The sequence below is a fragment of the Sciurus vulgaris genome (genome assembly GCF_902686455.1).
Source record: "Sciurus vulgaris genome assembly, chromosome: 8".
Lineage (NCBI taxonomy): Eukaryota > Metazoa > Chordata > Mammalia > Rodentia > Sciuridae > Sciurus > Sciurus vulgaris.
The window spans coordinates 119,104,113-119,111,830 of NC_136468.1; the positions used below are offsets into that span (position 1 = coordinate 119,104,113).

General features: G+C 40.5%; 1 pseudogene across 1 annotated transcript; it reads left to right on the forward strand.

Annotated features, from left to right (window-relative positions):
• The first annotated feature begins 1,019 nt into the window (after positions 1-1,019).
• LOC306667252 (COP9 signalosome complex subunit 2-like) lies at positions 1,020-2,068 on the forward strand (annotated as a pseudogene). Its single transcript has one exon. The product of its transcript is annotated as a COP9 signalosome complex subunit 2-like (transcript).
• Positions 2,069-7,718: the final 5,650 nt, after the last annotated feature.

Sequence of the window (7,718 nt, forward strand, 5' to 3'; positions counted from 1 at the left end):
ACGGGAAGCAAATAGGTCAAAAACATTGGCTGTGGTGATTGAAAATGACAAATCAAACTCTGACATTTATTTATTAGTTTACAGAGTTAAAGAGAGTACATGTTAGGAGGGAGTTATTCCTCCAATTTTTTTTTGAGGAAGTACTAGGGATTGAATTCAGAGGCACTCAGCCACTGAGCCACATCCCCAGCCCTATGTTGTATTTTATTTAGAGACAGGGTCTCACTGAGTTGCTTAGTGCCTTGCTGCTGAGGCTGGCTTTGACTCTCCATTCTCCTACCTCAGCCTCCTGAGCCACTGGGATTACAGATGTGCACCACTGCACCTGGCTTGTTACTCAAATTAAAAAAAAAATATTTTATTTGTTCTAGTTAGTTGTATATGACAGAATGCATTTATACATTTTGATACATCATACATAAATAGTGTAATCTCTCATTTTTCTGATTATACATATTGCAGGATCACATTGGTCATGCAGTCAAACATGTACGTGAGGTACATGTACGTGAGGTTTGTTTCACTCTACTATCATCCCTTCCCCCATATCCCTTCCCCTCCATTCACTCCCCTCTACCTAATACAAAGTAACTCTATTCTTCCCTATCCCCAGTACCTTATTGTGAATTAGCATATCAGAGAAAACATTAGATCTTTGAGTTTTTGGGTTTGACTTATTTCACTTAACATGATATTCTCCAACTCCATCCATTTACCAGCAAATGCCAGAATTTCATTCTTCTTTAAAGATGAGTAATATTCCAATATATATATGATGGAATATATATACCAATATCACATTTTCTTTATTCACTCATTTTTTAAAGGGCATCTAGGTTGGTTCCATAGTTGAGCTATTGTGAATTGAGATGCTATAAACATTTATGTGATAAATCATAGTATGTTGATTTAAAATGCAGTCACAAGAAGTTATTCTGAAAAATTCATTATTCTGAAAAATTCATTAATAAAATTCCTTTTATTTCTAAGGAATTGATTATATCTCCAATTCTAAACAGATGTATTTACTGCAGGAATTCTATGTAACAACACTGGAAACTTTGAAAGATATTAAGAACGACAGACTGTGGTTTAAAACAAACACAAAGTTTGGAAAATTATATTTCTAATGAGAGGAATATGGAAAGCTTCAAAAGATTTTACTGATGAGTCGTGCCAGACTGATGATGGAGAAGATGACTTGCAAAAAGATACACAGTTATTAGAAATGTGTGCTTTGGAAATTCAAATGTACACAGTACAGAAAAATAGCAAAACACTTAAACTCCATGAACAGTCACTTCACATCAAGTCTGCCATCCCTCATTCACTGATTATGGGAGTTATCAGAGAACATGGTGATAAAATGCACTTGAGAGAAGGTGAATTTGAAAAGGCACACACTGATTTTTTTGAAAACTTCAAGAATTATGATGAATCAGGACGTCCCAGATGAACCACTTGCTTAAAATATTTGGTCTTAGCAAACATGCTAATGAAATCAGGTTTAAATCCATTTGACTCACAGGCGTCCAAGCTGCACAGAAATGATCTAGAAATTTTAGCAATGATGAATTTAGTAAGAGCCTTGCAGAATAATGACATCACTGAATTTGAAAAGATTCTGAAAACAAATCACAGCAATATTATGGATGATCCTTTCATAAGAGAATATATTGAAGAGCTTTTTTGAGACATCAGAATACGAGTGCTCATAAAATTAATTAGCTTTACACAAGTATACATATTCCTTTTATTTCTAAGGAGTTCAACATAGATGTAGCCAATGTGGAAAGCTTGCTGGTGCAGTGCATATTGGATAACACTATTCACGGCCGAATCGATCAACTCCTTGAACTGGATCATCAGACGAGGGGTATAATATGCTGCACTAGATAAGTGAACCAATCAACTAAATTCTCTCAAGCTGGCTGTAGTCAGTAAACTGGCTTAATAGAGAACAAGCTTTCACAGACGTACTTAAGGCAACAGTGCAGAGATGTAATCATAAAAAGAACTGGGAATGGCAAAACTATTGTCAGCTCATGTGATCTGAAAATTATTGGAGTTATGGCAGAAGTACTTTTTTGATCAACTGGTTTTTGTGTTTTGCTGCTGCATTTATTCCAAGATAAACAGCTTTAATCTCCAGAGCAAAATATCATGGGATTTATGCTGTATTGACGTCTTGCCCTAAAGAATACATCATAGTAGTTTGTCATGGGCAACATGACCAGAGAGAAGATTTTTGTCATGATTTTAAATGCACTGACACACTACTGTTGATTAAATTTAAACATGTTTTACCTGCAAAAATTCTCTCACAAATAACCTGCAATAACTTGAAATGCATACCCTTTTGAACACTTCCTTTTCTCATGTATAAATGAAAATGTTTGCTGCATTTTGTAAAATGTCAATTCTCTAAAAATGTGTCCATATATTTCTGCAGTGTAGTAAAGGTTTAGATGAAACCCCATAATTATAGTGGCATACTGTCACTTAGGTTTCAAGCAGCAAAATAAATAGTGAAGCTCAGAAAAAATACTTATGGTTATGCTAAATCATATACAAATGAATGATAAGATGTTTGTAATTTGTTTTAATATTAATCCATTTTCATCCAATTGAGAAGGGAGATAAGGTTCTGCCTTCCATACCTCCAGTCTGATCTATTAAACTAGAAGCACTGATGCTGTTAATTATTTTTATGCCACAAATACCTTTACAATCTTTTATCTCTGGTATCCAGATAAAAACAGAACCTTTGTCTTCAGAGGCTGTTTAGCTCCCTACCTGCATGGAGTAGTTATATGTCTGGGAAGCAGAGGTCCAGTGTATGTGATGAGAGACACTGGGTTCTTCTGTTGGACCTTCCCAATACCCCCTGCACCTGTCCCAGCCATTCTGGTCATTCCTTGAGCTCTCAAACCTTAGGAAAACTTGCCCGCCCCCCATCCCCCCTTTTTTTTTTATTATGCTCTGGAGCAGCCCCTTAATTCCCAGGTATAAGATGGAACCTTCAATTAATTAATGGCATGACTCTTAGACACAGGGCCTACTCACTTTCTCCAATTTAATTCCAAGAATAATCACCTTTCTTGTTTGTTTGGGATGATGTTGAAAGGCCAAAGACAGTTCTTCATGGTCTGATAGACTCTCCCATGACCCACCAGTAGATGTCGCCACTGCTTCCTGCAGATGCTGCATGGTGCTGGGATTCTGGAACCCAAGGTTCTTCTATTGTATTCAGTTTACTAATTTCTACATTTTCTGCTGAGTATTACTATCTAAGAGAGTTAAATGGGGAGTAATTGCTGGACAGGTACAGAGTTTATATTGGGGATTATAAAAATGCATTCACCATAGATTTTGTGGACAATATCTCAATTTCTGATTCATAGGAACAGATTGTGTCAATGGAATTCAGACACTTAAATAAATTCAAGCACATCATTGTTAAAGAGATTACTCTGACTTGATCAAGGGCTGATATAGAAGAGAAGCAAGAGAGAAGCTCCACCCTGGGGGCCCAGGCAGAACTGTGTTGTACAAATTTTCAGGTCTGTGCAATGTGAGCTTTCCCGAAGACATTTTTAGGGAGACTGAGTTCCCAGGATAATGCAAAAAAAGAAATTGAACTTCATTTTTCATGGTCTGTACAGGCGCTCAGAGGACAGAGGTGAGGCCAGATGCTGTAGAAGATGCAGTTGGATGGGGAGACTGCCAAATGTGAACTTAAGGGAAGGACACAAGTGTAGTGAGTGGACAAAGACATGGCATTTTAGGACCTCAGCCCTGGAGCACAGGGGCCTGGCTGACCGTGGGAGTCCTGAGGATTTTCACGTGACAGACATAGTCAGTATTCTCTGTCCAGTGCTCATGCTCCCAGTTTCTGTGCCTCTGAGCCTCTAGGACTGCCTAGGTCACACCATTCCAGCTCATAGGGCTAGGTTCACGCTCTCTGCTCAGATGAGTCTAACTCAGCTCACTGGCTAAGATCAGATTTATGAGAAGGCCCAGTGTCTGCCAAGGGTGCAGAGGGTGGTGAAGAGATGTGGGCTTCCACTAGGGGGTGTCCCCACAGCTTCTAAGACCCACTTTCTCTATTTCCCCTCCCTCTCTTAACTATTATTCAGACTAGGGAAGGAATAAGAGCTGCTGTAAGGGGACCTGCTCAGCCTGGGGCCTTCAATCCCAGACATTGAACAACACTCTTCGAAGTCATCTTTGAAATCATAGAATTTATGTGTATATACCCCAGACATGAAGGCAACAATTGCACCCCTTCAAAGGTGCTAATGCCTCAGGGCCCAAGTGTGGAAGGAAGAAGAATTAGGAATTAGGAAGCTACCTATGCCATCATTGTCCAGCATTGTCCAGTTTCTCTAAATTGCCCTGAGTGTGTATGTACATGGTTCTAGAATTTATGCCTGAGTTTGGAATTTCTTTTCTTTCTTTCTTTTTTTTTTTTTTTTTTTTTAACATTTTACGCTCTTTCAAAAGTCTAAGTCAGTGATGGTCTGAGATGAAGACAAAGAGCAGAGGCCTGAGGACAGCTGATAAAAAGGGAAAGCTCTGGTCTTCCCTAGGAAGTAGGAAGAGGGGGCAGTTTCTAGTGCCCTAGACAGAGGCTGCTGCTGTGTCTGCCCTCTGAACTTCCTTCTCTGTTGCCTCCCAGGGAGTTTTATCAGGAAGGCAGAGTTCTCAGATGTCCTTCAAACCACACCATAAGGTGTACAGGTAAATTTAAGCAGGATGAGGCTTGGTGAAGACACAAGACCAAGGTCATCATTCATGTAAACTACCCAGCTCTGTTCTTTTGTGGAGGAAAAGTCTGGCTTTTTGAATCAGGGGTGCTATGACCTAACCCTGAGGTCTCTGTGCTGTGAATACTGCCTCGTAGCTACCATCCAACTCTGGTCTGGATCTCTCTGATCCCTACTCACTGAGGTTCAGCGATCTGTCCTCACAGACCTCTGGGGAGCCACAGAGTCTCCCCACCCTAGACCACCCTATCTCAAGATCAGCTTTCCATGTACTCATGTTCCAGGCACATGGTGGGGCTTCAACAGTCCAGGAATCAGGCTGGTTAGCATGAAATCCTCTTCCCTTACTTTCTGCTACTGGAGAGTTTAAAAGGGATTTGTGGAGCCAAGGCCTAGTTGAGAATCTTAAGAATGCAAATATGTAGAGTGTTCTCCTCCACGGTCTTGGTTCCCCTATTTCCTATCCTTCTCGTTCACCACACAGGTGGCTAGAAGCTGGGATTCAGATCTGGGGATGAAGACATTTGGTAACCTGCCTGTGTCCTTGTCCACTGAACTCTCTGACCCTTCTTTTCTTTTCTTTCTTTCTTTTTTTTTTTTTTTTTTTTGTGGTGCTGGGGATTGAACCCAGGGCCTTATGCTTATGAGGCAAGCTCTCTACCAACTGAGCTATCTCCCCAGCCCTTTACCCTTCTTTTCTATGAATGTTTAGAGGCTCAGCCTCTGCTGACTCAGTTATCTGCTGTGTCCGTGTCTATGGGACTCAGTCACCATTTCCTGTCCTGGAAGCAGCAGTAGTACGTGATAACACCAGGGTAGATGCCCATTATCAGCAGATCCCTGGCAATGCCCCCACGACCCTCAGGTATGATGGCAGTACTTGGGTCTCAGGGACTCTTACCCAAGTCTCAGTCTCCATATTGGGCCAAGTAGCATTCCTTAACATCCGTGGGCTCCAGCTTGAGGATGAGACAGATTGTTACTTCATGGTTTTGGACACAAGCAACAATGCTTACACAATGCTCTAGGCCAGGGAGGAAGTGAGAAAAATACCAGCCCTAAGTCTAGCATTGGACCTAGTCTGTGGCCAATTCAACTGCTTTCCACTGAGCTAATGCTCAAAATATGAGTCTCAGAACCTCTCTGGGGAACATCGCCCCACCCTTTCAAATTCTGAAGACTTATTTTATCAGTAACATATTGAATTCTTCAAATTCATCTGAATTAGTATCAGGGACAGGATGCCTTGGACAGGGAGTTCATGATGGTGTCAGGGCAAAAACTGAACTCAGAATCTGTTGGGTCTGACTTAGCAAAACACATGGATTCAGAGATCTGTGCACTCTCTCCATTTACTGAATACCTACCAACTACCATACTGGGCTCTTCAGGACACAGTATGAATAAGAGAAATAGAACCCTTGTCCTCAGAGAACTGACACTAGCATGGGTGCAGCCCCATTTGTCTCTGGTTTGTTACAAAACCTCAATGATCAACTAGGGACCCTACCTTACAATCAAGGCTGGTTATCACTCTCACACCTGAATTTAAGCCAGTCCCACCAAGAATCCTTGTGTCAGGAAGAAGCAAGACACAAATCAGTTGTTTGGTTTCATTTCTATTTGTCACTGCCTATGAACAAGACCATATCAGGGTGTGGGTTATGCTGTCGCTCATGCTGCTGAAACTATAGGACTTTATGATCTTTTGTCAGTCCATCTTTGTGGGTTAGACAAAAATACATATTTTCTGCTTGTCTGCCCATTTAAACAGAATATTTGAGTTCAGAAACAAAAGTAGCCACCAGTTCTAGGGAAGAGTGTCAAGGACAGGACCAGTAGGTGAGGCTCTCTGGTTCCTGGTCCAGGTTGTGCTGCTTATTTCCTGAGCTCTGACATCTCAGAGAAGATGGGTTTCTGGGTTTCTTTCTTCCTTTTGAAAAGATAACTCCTAATTCCCAGGTACAGGGTGATGCCTCCCCAGTTAGACATGGCTCTCAGACCCATCTCAAGTTGACTTTCTCCAATTAACATAAGAACTTCTAATGCTTGTTGTGTCTAGCTCTTTGCTTGGTATGATGTTGAAGAAACATCTGTTATTTTGTAGCTAGACATTATAAACTACAGGAAATCCATGGAATTCTTAGTGAATAAATAAATTATGGTCCAATGAGGGTGGATGATAGGTCACAAGGTTTCCTGTGGTCAGGATTAGGGAAAGAACATCTAAAAAGGGACAGAGATTCCATTTATAGTAATATTCTTTTTATAACAATTCTCATGTTGAGGGAAATTACAAAGCCAGATTAACATATCCTAATTATTTCAGATGTTAAAAGAAAATAAATCTGTATAGGGTTATGGTCAAAGCAAATTAGAAGCTGGCGGAGCAAGAAACAGCAGAAATAGATTATCTCAGATAGTGTTCTATTCTCATGGAAAATATAAATGTGAAAATTGAAGGCATGTATGGGAGGGGAGGGGGAAACTAATAGGAGACTCTCACAATAACAAAAACCACAAGAAAATAATAAGTCATTTTGCAAGAATCACCAGTGTGTGATGATTGCCAGGTGAGATCCACCTGGAAACTTTTAACTACAACTTTGGTTCAAGAAGATCACAGTCTAGAAATAAGTCCAGAAACATGGCAGAGGCACACTCACTTGAAACGTCTGATAGCATGAGCACTGTGAAGTACACTCTCTATTTATCTGACTTCAGGTTATTACTGATCTTGAAAAAATAATGTCTAAATCCCAAACACTTTGGAGGTTACCTCCCCATTCAACTGCCCTTCACATTAACATCAGAAAGATCCTTCTGCAGAAATTATGGTGCTCTTCCAGATTTGGGCAGGGTGAAAAAGGTTGGATGACCTAGGATATGAGGTTATGAGGGGCATGTTTATACTGGTCCTGAGAAGGTCTGGCTCTAGTCGAGGTCATG